Source organism: Vicugna pacos, chromosome 3, assembly GCF_048564905.1.
Source record: "Vicugna pacos chromosome 3, VicPac4, whole genome shotgun sequence".
In the NCBI taxonomy this organism is placed as follows: Eukaryota; Metazoa; Chordata; class Mammalia; order Artiodactyla; family Camelidae; genus Vicugna; species Vicugna pacos.
In genome coordinates this window covers 89,444,088-89,460,286 of record NC_132989.1, presented here as the reverse complement: position 1 = coordinate 89,460,286, position 16,199 = coordinate 89,444,088, and the positions used below count along the sequence as shown (strand labels likewise).

Here is a 16,199-nt window from a genome sequence, read left to right as displayed (position 1 = left end):
TCAGAGAATGGCTTCTAGGTCTTCTTCAGTTTCAATGCTTCTGAGAATGGCCGTTTGGGCACCATTGTTGCTAAAATGTAATACAACCATGCATTTTTATTCTGACAATACAAAATGTGGAAAACTTTCTTTAATGCAATTTTAAAAATCTAATTATTTAATTATCATCTAATATATTCCTATAAGAAAATATGAGCAAAAATTTAAATAGAAAACTGTATCTCAAGAGCTAGGTGTCCTACATAGGTAATCAAGTCTGCAAATTTGAGTCAAGGATTTTCATCTTTACTTGAAATAGGCTTAGGAACCATCATATTACTATTTTAAGAAACATAAACTACCATAAGGTCAATCTTTTTAACTGGTTGAGAAAGTACAAAAGGCTGATTATTTCACTTACAAAATCCATTAATGTTATACTAGCTTGTTGAAGAAAATAGTTGGATAACTGAATTACTGGCCTCATGCATTTTCACAAAGATTACAGTTTTTCATTGACACGATGGATTTGACTAAATTCCACTGTTCCTTCGTAAAAATGAATGTTCTCAAAAACCTATTGTTCATTGGTCAACAACAACAAAAATTGTTCAGCTCCTGACTTTATTCTGAGAACAGAATGTATTTTTATCCTTTCCCCATCAACAGCAAACTTTGGTATCTTGACAATAAGAAGGAACTGAATTGCGTTATATTGTGACCAACAGCATTTCAGAAATTTTGTCCTTTGGCATAAGATGTATTTTTCCCCTAGAATATAAAAAGCTCTCCATGATGTAAGTGCACGGTTGGAATCAATTTAAAGTTACCAAGGCAATACGCAAGAAATCAACAGTTGAGTCCTTGGTTTATACAATACTCAGCTGAAAGAAATTCTCCATAGGATGTAGACATAGCCAGAAAGGTTCAGTGATAAATTTCCCAGTACTAACCAATAATTACAGCCCACTTCACTTGTGTAACTCAAGTAGCTCTTAGGTATTCTCATTTATTTGGAAACTCATCATATTTTTCTGCTCCTCAGCCTCTCAAAGGCATATGGAGATACAATGGATATACCTGAAACAACAAAAGAAACTTGATAAAGCTTCTGGGAGCTCCCATTTGATGCAAATGTTTGCATGGAAAACCAGCTTTATATTAAAACAAATTTTAGATAGAATAATCAAATATCATATAATTTTTTAAGACAAAAAAGTTAAGCCTACAAAAATTTGTATTACTGCCTGCCTTCTTAGACTCATACTCATTTCCATTAATCTCCTAATAGACACCTGTTCTCCGGTCCTATCAGAGGATGTCCCATGATCTAAATATGCTCTTTCTCATAAATCCCAGTCTTTTCCCTGCAAGCCCTCAGCACTGAGTATCCTTCTCCCGTATCTTTTCTTGGCCAACCTGTAGTTCTACAAGACTCACCAATGGCCTCATTTCTTCTTAAACACCTTCCCTGCCCTGCTCAGGAGTCATAGCTGTACTCCAGGTTACTACAGGTTCCTGTGCATATTTCCTTTTAAAGGTTTTCTTCTGTAATATTGTTTACTTACTTGCCATTCTCACCAGACCATAGGCTCCTTGAAGGCAAAGGTAAATATATTTCATCTTTGCATGTTTAATGGACTTAAACATTTTTGTGCATGGAATTAATCTCTTCCATCTCTCCACAGCCCCTTAGTAAGATATTCCATACCCAGTAAATCCTCAATATATGCTATCTGGCTGACATCTGATTTATTGAAATCACTCCATTATAAAATCTTGCACATATAAGTATTAAGATATATAAATTTATGTTATATCTGTTTTCAAAAATTATGAGGCAGCTTTAAAATATACCTAAGAAAATATGTATCACAAACCCGATACAAGGAAACCAAACTGAATTTTATGGCTCATTTAGTTGCCATTTACTTTATCATCTTTGGATATGTGAAATTATAAATTGTACATTAAACTTTAATATAAAAATTTTTAAATTATCCTTTATCTTTTATTAGACAGAAAGTGAGAGACTGTGTGTTAGCAACGTTTTAGAATTTAGCATCACAATGTCATGTACCAAGTGTAAGGGGGCAATTGAATAACATTACAGCATCATTCTAGAAAATAATTCTTGTCAAAAGTATTTCCAGAGGTGATTCTTGATTTAGTTATTTTGCCAGATGGCTGTGTCAAGTTCTATATAAATGATTGGTTTCCCTATGGAGGGAGGAAATTAGCAAGTAAATCAATTACGAAGAACTCTTAAGAGAGGAGACTTTAGCGCTGCAAAATCTTTTAAAAGCTACCCATTTCCATATAGTCCTACGTAAGAGAATACAGCTTGAACACTGATTAATTATGAAGCGTTCAACATATATCAGGCTTTATTACTGGGAATTCTATAGTAATTTCAGTGAGGAAAAGTCAAGGTTAATTATTTTGTAAAACATGAAGGTTATTAGCTATAAGATAGTGGTGGAATATGTGAGCAAAAATATGATTTTACATTTTCCTCCAGCTTAGAACAATCTTTTCCCCTCCCCTACCAATGGAAAGTGATTCAACCTTTTCAGATAGTAGATCATGCTTAATTATGTTTTTAAAATATGTATCTGTAAAGTATAGTTACAATTAGTATAATGGCTGACATGTTACTGGTGATATTTAAAAACATTATCTGGGTAACATTTTCTATAGTAGTAACACAAAATTTTGATTATTCCAACCAAATTAACATTTTCCCTCTTGTAGCCTGTATCAGTTTATATTCCCACCACACACTTTTAATACTTACACCGTAATTTTTTTTCTCTCTCTCTCTCTCTCTCACATATCCATCTATAGGACAGTAGCAAAACCCAAGGCTTATAACAGGAAACACTCCTCACTCCTTCAACTGTGTCCAAGGCCATAATCAGATTCTTGGCCTCCTCTGCCAGCCATTCTAGTTTCCAGTCACCCTTTAAACATTACTTGTGGTGGTCAAGGTTGTATGCCGAATGGGGAAATCACCAAGGGTCTGGGCAGCTGGTTATCGTGTCCTTGTCATGTGACAATTGCCAGTATTCTATGGTTACTACCAGAAACGGAGGCACCAAGAGCTGCCCTGGTGTCTTCCCTGAATTGCAGACATACTCCTCCACACCACCATTATACAGAAGCTCCCCTACTTCTGAAAAGGAGGCTCAATTACCATGCCGTGATAGCAATTCCCCTTTTAACTCCAGATCTACTGGCAGTACGAGCCGTGAGTGACTAGGTGGCAGCCATGGCATTAGGGTAAGTGAAACTCCTACTGCATCACCTGGTAGAAATTACCCCCACAGGGAACCAGGATCTTTAATCTGGCAGATCTTAAAGTTCAGCAAACTAGGAACATAAATTTCCCACGTGGGCAACTGGGAGTGAGAATGAGAGAGCCTGACAGATGCAATTAGTGTCCTACCCAAACCCTCACTCTGAATACCCTAGTGCTTAGTCTAACTTCCAGCTGCCAACAACTGCATTTCTTTGCCTGAATGTCAGAGAATTAATTAAAGCCTCCAGGAACAGCCCTCAACAATTTATTGACTGGCATTACCTATGAATATCCCAGGTCCTTTGCTTCTTTTTGATCTAACTCTGAGCTGTAGGTTTTGAATGAGTTTACCGTTATTCTACCAGATGCAAGGCTATGATTCACAGTGAAAACTGTGTGATAAGGCAGCATTTTGGCTCCTTTTTTTCTCTGTCTCATCTCACACCCTTACTGTGTGCCCTTTGCTTTTCCAATAAATCATTTGCCTCAGTTTCACTATCTGGAGGAACCCACATCAATTCAAAGAGGCCACTTATGATTCTAGCTCTTGGTTATGGGATCCAAGCATTCAAGTACAGCACCTTGTAATTGTTACTCGTTCAAAACATGTATCACATTGTGAAAGACAGTGTCCTGAACCTATAGTAACATTTTTCCCAACCTGGCACTTATAATAGTACATTTAAGAAGCCATTCAACATTCTGTCATTTCAGTTGCTTCTGGATGATGCAGGGTACTCAGAGAACCAATGGGTCTACAGTCAGGTGTTCATTCTTGCACATTCTTCACTAAGAAGTGGGTCCCTTGGTCAAGGCAATGTTACATGGGATCCCATAATGATAAACCAAACACTCTGAGCATGTACATAGTAATACTTGCTGAGGGGCAATGAACAAGGATGGCAAATCATACAGGGAATATTATCAATCTCAGTAAAGATGAATTGCTGCCTCCCTCCCTCCCTGGTTAGGTGGAGGGTTTCAGTACAATCAACTTGCCACCTAGGGGCTGGCTTGACTCCTTGAGGAATGGTACCTTACCAAGACTCAGTGTCAGTTTCCGTGGCTGCTGACTGGTCCACTCATTTAAAAACAGTAGTAGCTACATCAGCCTTGGTGAGAAGTAGCCCATGCAGTTGGCCCATGTGTAGTCTTAATCCTTTCTCCCATGGCTATTCTGCTCATAGACCCTGTATGTAAGCACTGGAGTGGCCAAATATAGAGGCCAAGCAGTCTCCAATGGATGTCATTCTTTCTACCTAACAATTGAGAGCCTCTCCTAAAGATTTTGGTGGTCATAGAAATCCTCCAGGCAGAGCTGCAGATACTTCTCAGTTGAAAGTCTTTGAATCAGTGTACAGTGAATATGTTGAGTGCCAAGCAGTGTAGAGTGACAACTGTATCTGCCACAATAATAGACACCATTTCTTGATTAATCCTCCTCACATCCTCTCTGCAAATTCACTATTATTTTCTCTTTAATTCAACTGTTAACTTTAAACCAATTGGCTAGAAAGGCTGAGTAACCTTCCCATAAAAGTTCAGAATTTTAATTCCAAGTGCTATGCTCCTTTCACTAAAACCCAGCAATATTTCAAGTTATCCAACAGCAGGTTTCCTCAATGAATTCTTCTTTAGTTTTAGAATAGTGAATAGAATATTGATCATGGCTGAGCCTCAATCCTTCCCAGAATAGGTAATTTAGGTAGTATGAAGACATTAAGAAATGTTACAGGAAATGCCAGAGTGTGCAATAAATCTCCAGAAAACTGCACAGTAGCCATAATGTTTCCTGTTCAAGCTGAAGGAAATTACTTTCTGGTCAGAAATCAGGGGGGAAAAAAAGAAACTTAAAAGTTCTCCTTTCAGAGAAAAAGCTAGTATCAACAAGTTAGAAAGCTAAAGACATAACGCTTGCCGAGATACATATGGAGAAACGGTCGGCATAACAGCCTGTTAACGCGGAGTGCACAGTTGTTTTGGCTGACATCCTCATTCCTTCCTTCAATAGCTATTTAAGACTGAGGACATGAGGATGGGGGAAAAGTCACCCTCCCCCAAACCAGAGAGAACATAGAAGGCTGAAAGCAGACTCAAAAACAAACATATGGAGCCTCATACTGTGAAGAAACGTACTGTCCCTGCTACCTGATTGTTTCTGTGGATTTTGGTTGGGTTAGAAGCAGGGTACAAGTCTCAGGAGGAGGGAATTCTCAGCTTGGTCCTTCATTATCAGAAATGTAATCTCTGCTTGAAGAGCTGAGTGATTCACACAGCCCAGCCTGCATATGATAGCAATTCAAAGCAATGATCCCAGAAAAAAAAAATTATCTCCAATTTTTGGGTTGTTTTTCAATAGAATAAAAAACGAGATATCTTAAAAATTTCCTGTTTAATCTCTGACACTCTTAATAGCCTCTTCTCAAACTCTCTCTTTTTGCCATTTACAACTTCTTAACAAAAATTCCAAGACATCCTACCTCTGTCCTTTTGGACTCCTTGGTCCCTGTTCTTTCTCCCTCTACCTTCTTGGTGCTCTGATTTTTCTTGTTAATAAAAACTTTACTTTTTATTTTGTTTTTCTTCTTGTTTCAAAAAATAACTTTTGTTTTTGTTACACATTAGTATTTTTCCTCATGCCCTTGTGAGGCATTAATATTTGCTTTTGATCATTGCCCAAATGATTGAGAAGTGGAAACCCATTGGCTGACCCTTGTCATCCAGTGTGGTTAGAAACCGTAAATGCTTATATATTATATTAAAATACACATTGAATAACATGTATCAGCAAATGCTAATATGAACATATATTCCTATGTATGGGTAAATATAATTAGGATAATTAGCAGGTACTTACATAGAGAGATATACTAAACACTATTGATAGTAATTTATATGTTAAAAGTCATATAATAATTTATAAGGACTCTAAGAAGTACTACTCCAACTGTTCTCACAGCTAAAAAGGATTGAGTCTCAGTGAATTTACACAAATTGACCAAAGTCAACACATAACTAGTAAGCAGCAGAGCTGGAATTTGAGACCGGGGTTTAGGTCTTTCAGTCTGTGTTCTTAATCACAATCTGCACCCTCGAAGAAGAGCTTTGAGTGTCTTGGATGCTTGTATTGGGGAAACAGGAGGCCTCACCAAAGGATTGCCTAACAGGGTGCAGTAGACACCTGTTACAAGGCAGTAGAGGACATTTTAGTCAGAAAGTTACTGTCATTTTTCTGTTGTTCAGAATATGACTGCTGATTTTCAGTTATGTTTTATAAACCTCATCCCTAGTAACTCGTAGTCAGTTTGTAAATTGTGAAGTTGTTGTTGGCCAATATTGCTGCCTGGCAGAGTGATTGCTTCTGGTCTTTGGGAGGGTAAGATGCTCAAATAGTCACCGTGTTACACTCACTACATCAGCTTGGAATCTGGCTTATAGAGTCATTTACAGAAAGAGTAAAGTATTTCAGTGCTACTCCTAAAATATCTAGACTCATAATGGTTATCTTATGAATTAAACATGAATTGATTTTTATTTTTCATTGCATATATAATGTTCTTTAGGAAAACTTTCAGGAAATAAAAATAGACAAAATGGAAACACATAAAAATGACATAATGGATTCTCTTCCTTTTCTATGCATACAATTATTTGTAGTCTTATAAAAGTCAAATTATATCTTATATCATGCCCTTCTTTCCTTACTTAATATGTAATATTTCTAGATATATCTATATATATATATAGTATCTCTAGATCAATAAACTTAATTCTGTATCACAGAATAGCATCTACATACTATTCATTATACTATTTTAATGAAAATATTTATTAAGCATATACTACATTGATACAATACTATTAGGTATTGTTGATACAATTATAAATTTTAAACAGTCCCTGTCCTCATGGAGCTTATAGTCTTGTGGAAAGAAGCTACCATAAATAAACCAGTGAGTAGACCATGTAGTATGTCAGATGCAGACAAGTGCTGTGCAGAAAATTTTGAAAGACTAGCTAAGAGGTATGGGAGTTCCCATTGTAATTAGTCTGGTAACAGAAAACCTCAAGAAAAAGATTATATTTTAACAAAGCCTTGATTTGACTCATCTTCTATATTGGAAGCTTAGGCTGTAGTTACAGTCATAAACAATCAAGCAATGACTATCTTTGACTTTTGCAAACCTGACCATTTATTCCCCCAGGCCAAGAGAAAAAAGCTAATTTTCTGTAATTCAGATAAGAGCATATCATGGATTCTTGATATACTTTGTTAGATTGTTTTCCTGAACATTTCATATCTTCACCAACATTTCCCCGCATCCTTATCAAATCTTGATACTCTCATTCACTCCTCTTTTAAACTTTGTTAATCTGATGGAAGAGAAATGTTTCTCTTTCTTTCATTTATTAAGAGATTATTAATTTTAAGCACTTTATATTTAATTAATTTTATCACACATTAGTCAAGCCTTTAAAATTCATTTTTATGAAAAATATCATTTTTTCTGATGGAATACATGAACATGGTTTAATAATTCATACAGTAGCTATAGCGTAGTTACTGCAAGAACTTTTCTTACTTCATTCATCCTAGGAACAACCACCTTGAACTTGTTTAACTATATTCCAGCACTTACACATCACTGTATTTTTAAATATGTAGTGTGTATCTATCTTTGATTTGTCAATTTTAGATATTACTGTTTTCCCATTACAGTAGATGATGATTGAGCCCACTTACCCTCCCATTCTGTCTAAGTTTCCTTTGCCATCCCTGAAAATTTTATATACTGATATTCAGTGTTACAAGTTACACTCATGGAAATGTTATTCACAGATGAAGGTTATAAAGGTATTGTGATTATGTGTCATGGCTTACTTTTTTCAAGATTAATAATCGTTTTGTTTCCCTCTCTAATTTCCTGGTTCTTGAATCTAATTCTTCCTCCACCGAACAAGACTTTTCAGTACTATTTTCCATAAAGTCAATCATGTAAGGTGACGTACTAGTTCAATTTTCCTTTTCTCGGAGACATCCATCTTGGAGTTCTTTCATCTAAGCAAATTGCACTGCACACATGCTCCACTGTTGTAATTCTGTGATTTCCCTTCCTCATTATACCTGCATTAGTATTCCTGTTTTCTGTACCCAGAGTCTTGCTCTTAATGGATTTATTCCATTGATTTGGTGGACAACATTCTCTAGTAGCTTACCAAGAAAGGGTTTATGAGTGATAAATATCTTGAGACCCAATATGTTCAATTCTACCCTCATACTTGATGGATAGTTTGACTAGCCATGAAATTTTAGATTGCAAATCATCTTCCTTCAGGATTTTGAAAGCATTGCTTCTTTACCTTCTAGCTCCCTGAATTAATGAGATGTCAGAAAGCATTCTCATTCTTCATTCTTTATAGATGGGCTGTTTTTCCTCCAACCCTCTGGAAGCTTGCACAATCCCATCATTAATTGAAGAACGATTTAAAGTTTTTAAACTGTGGTCCTTGAACCAAGCTGTTTTCATCTAGCCACTCTCTGAGCCCTTCAGTCTGGAAACCCATAGCTTTCAGTTATGGGAAATTGTTCTAAATTATTTCACTAATGATTTTCTCCCTTCCATTTTCAATATTGTTAATGTATGTGAAGGGTACTTGATAGTTTAAATGTGCAAGTGTTAATATTGGGGATCTTATATTCCTTGTATTAATTTGATAAAATTGGTAAAGTATAGTCATAGACTTTAATAAAGTATCACGTACTCTTTCTTTTTGGAAGATAAAATCCCTAGAACTTGTACAGATTTTTACTTGACATTTAATCTGTGTTGGAGGTTTTAGGGTACCAATCCAAATGAAACAAAAGTAACAGCTTTACTACCTACAATACAAGAATTTCTGATAAAGCCGGATTAAATGCAGCATTGCCTCCTACCTTTCTCTCTAAAATGAATTTAAATACTCTTTCACTGGAGATTGTAAAATACCCTTTCACTTCCCTTGAAGGAGAGGTCCTGCCTCAGCAGGACTAGTTAATAAATGTTGCAAGAGGAGGAGGAAAAAAATAATTCTCCTTGAGACACTGTTAGTTAAAGGGAAAGAAAAATAAGAGAGCCATTTTTATGTCTAATTTATTTTGATGCAGTGATTCTGCCTTTTGTCAATGGACCCTACAGACTTTCCCAAATTTCACCATATAATATATACTTCCTCTTTACCTCCTGAAAGTGAAGTTCATCTAGAGTTCCAGAGTGCTTATTCCAACTTTCTTAAAGTACCAAAGAAAACAGAAATAATTTCTCTATTAATCTTGGCAGGAACATGGGAATAGCAAAAGATATCGTCCCAATCTCATGTCTACATTTGTGATTCTCAAAATTTAGTGTGCATAAATATAACCAGGGAAATTTATTAAATAGCAGATGCATGAGTTTCACTCCAGAGATTATCATTCAGTACGCGTGAAGGAGACATGCTGAAGTCCAGGAATATGCATCTCTAATAAGTTTCTCTTTCGGTTGCTTTTCAGATGGTCCCTGGATTCCACTTTGAGAAATACTCAACATCATGTCAAGTACCTGTACACAAATTTGTAAATTCAAAGAAATAACAAACTCAGAAATAGCTTCTTAAATTCATGGTTTTTGTTTTGTTTTCAACAGCTTGTGTGAAATATGAACACCATCCAAACCTTAATATTGTATAGGCTTGTTTTGTTTCATATTCACTAGTTGATACTAGCTGGTACTTTCTCATGGGTAGTCACCTTACTAAAGTGAGTTTCAAAATGGCAGGTGACATATTTTCCATATTGTTTTTTTCTCCATGACACCCAAGTGCCAGACTCTTCTCTACTCATAGCCTGTTTATCACTGCCTAGAGCACCTTCTTTTCTTTCCTTCCATCCTCTCCTTTTTATTGGCCTGCAGAACTCCTAACAATATTGCAGATTTTATTTTAAATGCCACTCACTCAGAGACTTCTTTCTGAACATCAAGCCTGAGTCACATCACTATGTCATTAACTCTTAAAGAGACTTGTATATTTCTACCATTTCCATTTTCGCAATTAACAGTTATAGAGCTGTTTGTCTGAATATTTTATCAATGCCCCCACCATTAGACTGTAAGCACCGATAGAACATACTCATATTAATTATTTTTCAGCCTCCATTGAAAAATGCCCCCTATATAGCACCAGTTCTTAGAAGAGCTCCTGCTTTATTACAGCCACTAATTCAATGAGCGAAGTAGACAGGGATGATGGTGATAATGATAAAAATATCATTGTGTATGTTCTTGGTTCTTGTGTATATATTGTAAAGTCTTAAATCTGTACTTTAATAATAATTATAGCCCAATAATTGCATCTTAAATAAGGGTGTGCCATGCAATAGTGTCACCGTGGTTTCACTGGGTTTAATCCATAGCCAATGAATACTTTATCCCCACAGTTTAGCTTCACCCTCTTCATTACTATTTTCTCAACTAAGATCTTAATTGTCCTGAACTTATCATTCCTTAGTATCAAGTATCAAGAAATTGCCCAAACTATGACTTGTAAATGCTGTTTCCTCTACTGGGAATGCTGTCTTTCTTTTGTCCTCAGTATAAATTCCTACTCAAGCCTGTATTAAGTAATCCATTCCTGGCTCTCTCAAATAGTATTAATATTTCTTTTCTCTAGTTAAACTTATTGCATTATATTGTAATAATCCATTTAGTCCAATTTCTACTAGATTGTATCTTTCTAGTCAGCAGGATATCCTTGTGTTCCAAATGACTAAAATAAGGCTTGGTAACAAGAATAAGATGTACATGTATACGTTTGTATATTTGGGACATAGTTGGATGGCATGTATATTCACATGTTAAAATTTGCCATAATCATGTAAGTTTTTGAAGGATGTGACTAAATTTTATATAGGCAAATATTTAAACTGCATTCTTAGAATCACTGGAAAAACTTCAAAAATAGCAAGATTCTGTTTATAAGGTACAATAAACCTGTGTTACAAAGTGAAATCAGAAATGTTAATAAGCCTTTTTCAGAGGATTTAGTATTATATGCAGTATATAAATAATTTGTTCTCTAACTTTACTCCTGTTTTCTCATCATGTCAGTGACACGTATTTTGTAATTTTTTTCACTCCAAGAAGAATTAAATAACCAGAATAATAACAATAGTATTCATTGATTGCTTCATTTTATTATTATAAAAGTCCTATGAAGTAGGTAATACAATTATTGAGTTATATTATTTTGATTAGAACATTATATAGAGTTGATTCCTTTTAGATTGTATCACTATTATTTAAATAGTGCTGAAAAATAAAAATATTTTAATTATAGGATTTATATAGAGCACAAAATTTAGAGTTTATTACTTGCTTATCATGGTACTAAGATTTATTATTGTCATTATTCTGGCAATAGAAAGTCTACAGTTTTAACATTACCCTTACTTCATTCCTACAATAAGGACTTCACTCTCATGTTATATGCTGAGGGATATAATTACAATCATACTTATAAAGGTTATTTTCATGGTATTAGCCATAGTTTATACTACATTGCTATTAAAGGATTTTCAATCTAAATTAAAGTATCTTCTATTTTTAACATAAGAAATAATTAGCTAATTTCTAGAAAAAATACTAATATCCTATTTATGTATAATTTATTTCAAATTATGTTTAACAAAAACCAAATTGAATATTTTCTAATTATACATATAAAAGAAAAAAACAATTTTAGAGAATCTATCTATTTTATCTTTTATTTGTCTTTATTGTTTAATTTAGCCCTGCAGGATTCAAAAAAATAAAGAATGAGAAAACAGGTCTAAATGGAAGATGTCTAGTAACTAAGTTTTAAAATAATAAAAAACTAAAAATTAACCTTGGAAAACATAGTCCTTTGCATACAACACCTACATTATATAACAGTTTTATTATAAATTGTATTTATAGATTTCCAAAATAATTGGAATTTGGTCAAATGCCTCTTTTAACCGACAGATTCGTGAACATTTTCTTCAGATGAAATTCAACTTGTGTTTTTAAGTATTTGCAAGTTAAAAGATAGAAACAGAATTTAAAGTCAAGCCGATTATCAATCTTTGGAAATAATTCTTAAATTACTGTTAGTGACAAAATTGTTATAATTAGTGTTGATTATGATATTCTTGTACTTACCGAGTGTTCATACTTCACTAGAGGCAACTCATTTTCTATCTGACCTTTGAGCTTCTCTTTTACACATAAGCCAGTGTCTTACCTGGGCCCCACGGTGAGCAAATGTAGTGTGAACGACCCCAGAAGGCACACCATGTGATCCAGCACGTCTGCTGTCATCTCAGCACATTCTAGTTCTTTCTACACATGCTCTTTGTGTGGTAAGGACTGGAAGCCTGGAAATCACATTTGACTGACTCTCTTGCCATGCCCAGCTTAGGTTTCAGCCCTGAGAGGCAGGCATGGCTCAGAAGGTGGAAGGAAGTAGACATCACTAGTCCTTCGACAGCAGCGGGTGCTGGTTGGACCTCAGCTGAGGGCAGGTAGGTGATTTGTCAGCAGATCCAGGTGTTCTGCGAATCACCTGCTTCAGTGCTGCAGGTGGTCAGCTCGTGTGTGGTGGTTTCTTGAAACTCCTGCAACTACTTGATTTCCTGAAAGCTAGAAATGGTTTTCTCTGACTTCTAATCATACAGGCTTTGTCATTATTTGTAAGCAACTAATCCTCAAATCACATACCATACTATTTGATATCCTTAGGATGCTTTTTTTGTTTTCTTAGCTGAAAACTGACTGATACACCACTTATGGACTGAGCCAAATGTGGCAAGTAAGTGACAACCTCCTGGTGACAAGTCTCTCAAATTCTTTAATAGAGAGTATTCACGACCAATAAAGATAACACTAAAAAATGAAAGAAAGAAAAGAAAGCTTTATTTCCACATGGCTGATTTCTCCCCCATCCCACGATTGTATCCAAATTTAAGAACACATACAGATCATTGAAGAAGAATAGATAACATCTCAAAAAATGTCAAATTACGGTGTGTTTTTTCTAAATCTAGGAGAAAAGCAAAAAGCTCCAAAATTTTATTTCTCTTAAAACACTTGGTAATCACCAGTTGGAGATAATTACGTATTTTATTTCAGTTTTTAGGTTATGGCTCTTCTATCTACCTAAGCATAAGTTGTTTTCCACTTTACTTTTTTGGGGGTGGACAGGAGGGAACAGAAACTGTCCAATGACAACAGCGTTGTGGTTTGCCCCAGCACAAAGGAAAGGCCATGTTGGTCAGCACTATTCAACCCTTAACAGGTCTCCGCAGCCTCCCAAGTTGGCACCTCTAAATTCTTCCTCTGCATTTTCAAAGCTGGTCACGCCATGTCTCCACTTTAAATCCTTCAGTGTCTTGTTGCCATGCAGAGAACATGTTCAGGCACCCCCAGGTGCCTGAACAAGGGTGCCCTCTCCTGGGTCCTGCTGCTTGTCTCACTCCTCTTCCCACTGCTTCCTCCACTTACCCGACGCTCCAACCTTGGAAAACAACAGCTGCTGCCTTTACCTGCCATAGCATCTCTTGCCTCCTAGAGTCTCCCCAAGCTCCCCCCATCCCAGAAGGCCATCGCACACCCTGTCTCCCATCTGAGCTTCCGGCCATCATTCTGAGCGTCCGCTCAGAACTTGTCTGCTGAGTGTCTCTGATTTACACACTACAGCAAAGAGAAAAATTTTATATTTTGTTTCACTTCTTTATAGTCTATTGTACATCTCTGTGTTGATCATTTTGACAGTTTATTGAATTGTCTGTTCGAGTATCCAGCTTCATAATGAGATGTCAGACTTGAATGCATCTTTCTGTCCCTCTGTCCTTAACATGTTCCACATGTGCTCATAACTAGTGCTATAAATGCTTGTTGAACTAATAAATAAATGCATGTTTATTGACTTACACATTCATAAACTACAGTTTACAAGGATTAATTTGATTTCTAGAGCTGCATTTATGGCTGGTAATTGTGATGAAAATATAGAGAAGTTCATCATACTGTCTTCTAAAACATGCTTTAAAAAACCAATACAATTTAGCTTTTCATCTTCTGGATGCAGACAAAACTGATGACTTTAACTAAACCATCCTCTGTGGCTATAAAAACAGGCTATTGTTTGTTTGGGTTTCATATCATAGTAATTAACTTCTATGAACCAATTAACTATAGTTATTTTTTGTATATCAATGACCACATTTTCAGCTTCATGCCAGATTCTGCTGGGGAACCCATAAAGGCAGAACCTGTTGTGCCTGGTATTTGGAGATAGTTGATAAAAAATTGTAGCATGCATGAAGGCACAAACTGTCCAGCTGGAGACAAAATGACGAACACAGGTAAGCTAAAAACGGTCAGACAACACAGAAAACAAATTCCATGTGTGCGTTAGTGCCTGAGAAACACCTATATTCTAAACAGACACATCTTCATAAGAAGTGAGGAGCTCTGGATGTATGCCAGCATTACCTGATAGGAGAATGTATAAGGTGAATAAACAGTACTAAGTACAAGAGATATGGGGGACGAGCAAAAAATGCTTGGTCCCGAGATGAACTGGATTGGGTGCGAGAAAGCAGTGCTCTCTATGTCCCCCCACAGGGTCAGCAAATGTTACTCCTGAATCTGGAGAAGAAAATTCTTGTTACATTTGGAAAGCTCTGACAAGCTTTCTTTCACAGGACAATGTTGACAAGTGTGACTGACTGTTGTACTTATTTTGAAACATTGATGTGACAGGTTTTGTTGGAGTCCTCCTGGGATAGAGGTGGGAGAAGGGATAGGAGAGGGAATAAAAATTGGAAAGATCAATGGAAAGAACCTCTTTGAAAAGGGAAAGAAGATGCAAAATAAGAGTTTAAAGGGAAGGATGCTGGTGATGGTTGTAGTGCATGAAGGGAGTTCTGGATCCCGGTTTCCAAACAATATTTTTCCACCAGTAGACATGTCAGTAAATAGTGACAGCATTCAAAGAATTCTGTAATTGCAGGTCCAAGGAACATACTGTTGATTGTACAAGTGTAGAGTGCAAACTTTTGAGGATTACAAATTCTTTTTGCGTATTTATTTTCAGCTCAAAGTATTTTGCAAAATCAGTTTTACTGTTTGCAAAAGTCTTGCTTTTATTTGAATGATGTTTTCTGTCCCTTTTCTTTCATTGTACAGTGTGTTCTGAGTCACCAGTTGATTTTGTATTGTCTTAATATTTGCTTAGATATATTCTTTTGAGCTATAGAAGGATCATGAAGTTTGAGTCATTTGGTGCTTGAGGAAGTGATTTATTGTTTCATAGTCCTCATCTGTAATGAGAAGGTGATAATGTATCTATCCATCACTAGGAATGTTAATTAAGACTGTTTATGACTGTGTTGATTTGGCTCCAAACAAAGCAGGTGCTGTGAACATGCTCACTCCCCCTCTCCTCTGTGTAATCTCAAATCTAAATGAGACAAACTTTCATTTCAACGTGGAATAAGTCCATTTATTTGTCCAAAGGTACTGACTCATGAAGTACCTCCCAACAGGGCTGCCCTAGCCCAACAGTCCAAAGAAACAGCCTGCTATTTCTGAAAAGATTTTCAGCTGAGATGGCAGATTTACTTCCACATTAACAATTTAAAAAATCTCCAACTGGATGAACATGGACCTCAGCTACTGATAATCTTTAATTCAAAATTAGCTTAAATATTATGAAGGTGGTCTGGCAGCTAGAGAAGAGGGAGGGTAGGGCAAGAAGGTGAAGAGTTCTGGAGGAAGGAAAGAGAATAAGAATATAAAGGTCAATATTAATACCTGGCAGTGTTTACTGTGTGCCAGGCTCTGTGCTAAACAGCACAGGGAGTGTGCACTGATCCCTC

General features: G+C 36.0%; 2 long non-coding RNA genes across 2 annotated transcripts; one reads left to right on the top strand and one right to left on the bottom strand.

Moving 5' to 3' along the window:
* Positions 1–957: 957 nt before the first annotated feature.
* Positions 958–2,988, bottom strand: LOC140689782 (uncharacterized). The gene is made up of 2 exons (XR_012064892.1): positions 2,777–2,988; positions 958–1,059 (listed from the first exon to the last, which is right to left on the bottom strand). It is a non-coding gene; the product is annotated as an uncharacterized lncRNA (long non-coding RNA).
* A 113-nt stretch (positions 2,989–3,101) lies between these two features.
* Positions 3,102–9,976, top strand: LOC140689781 (uncharacterized). The gene is made up of 2 exons (XR_012064889.1): positions 3,102–3,261; positions 9,810–9,976. It is a non-coding gene; the product is annotated as an uncharacterized lncRNA (long non-coding RNA).
* Positions 9,977–16,199: the final 6,223 nt, after the last annotated feature.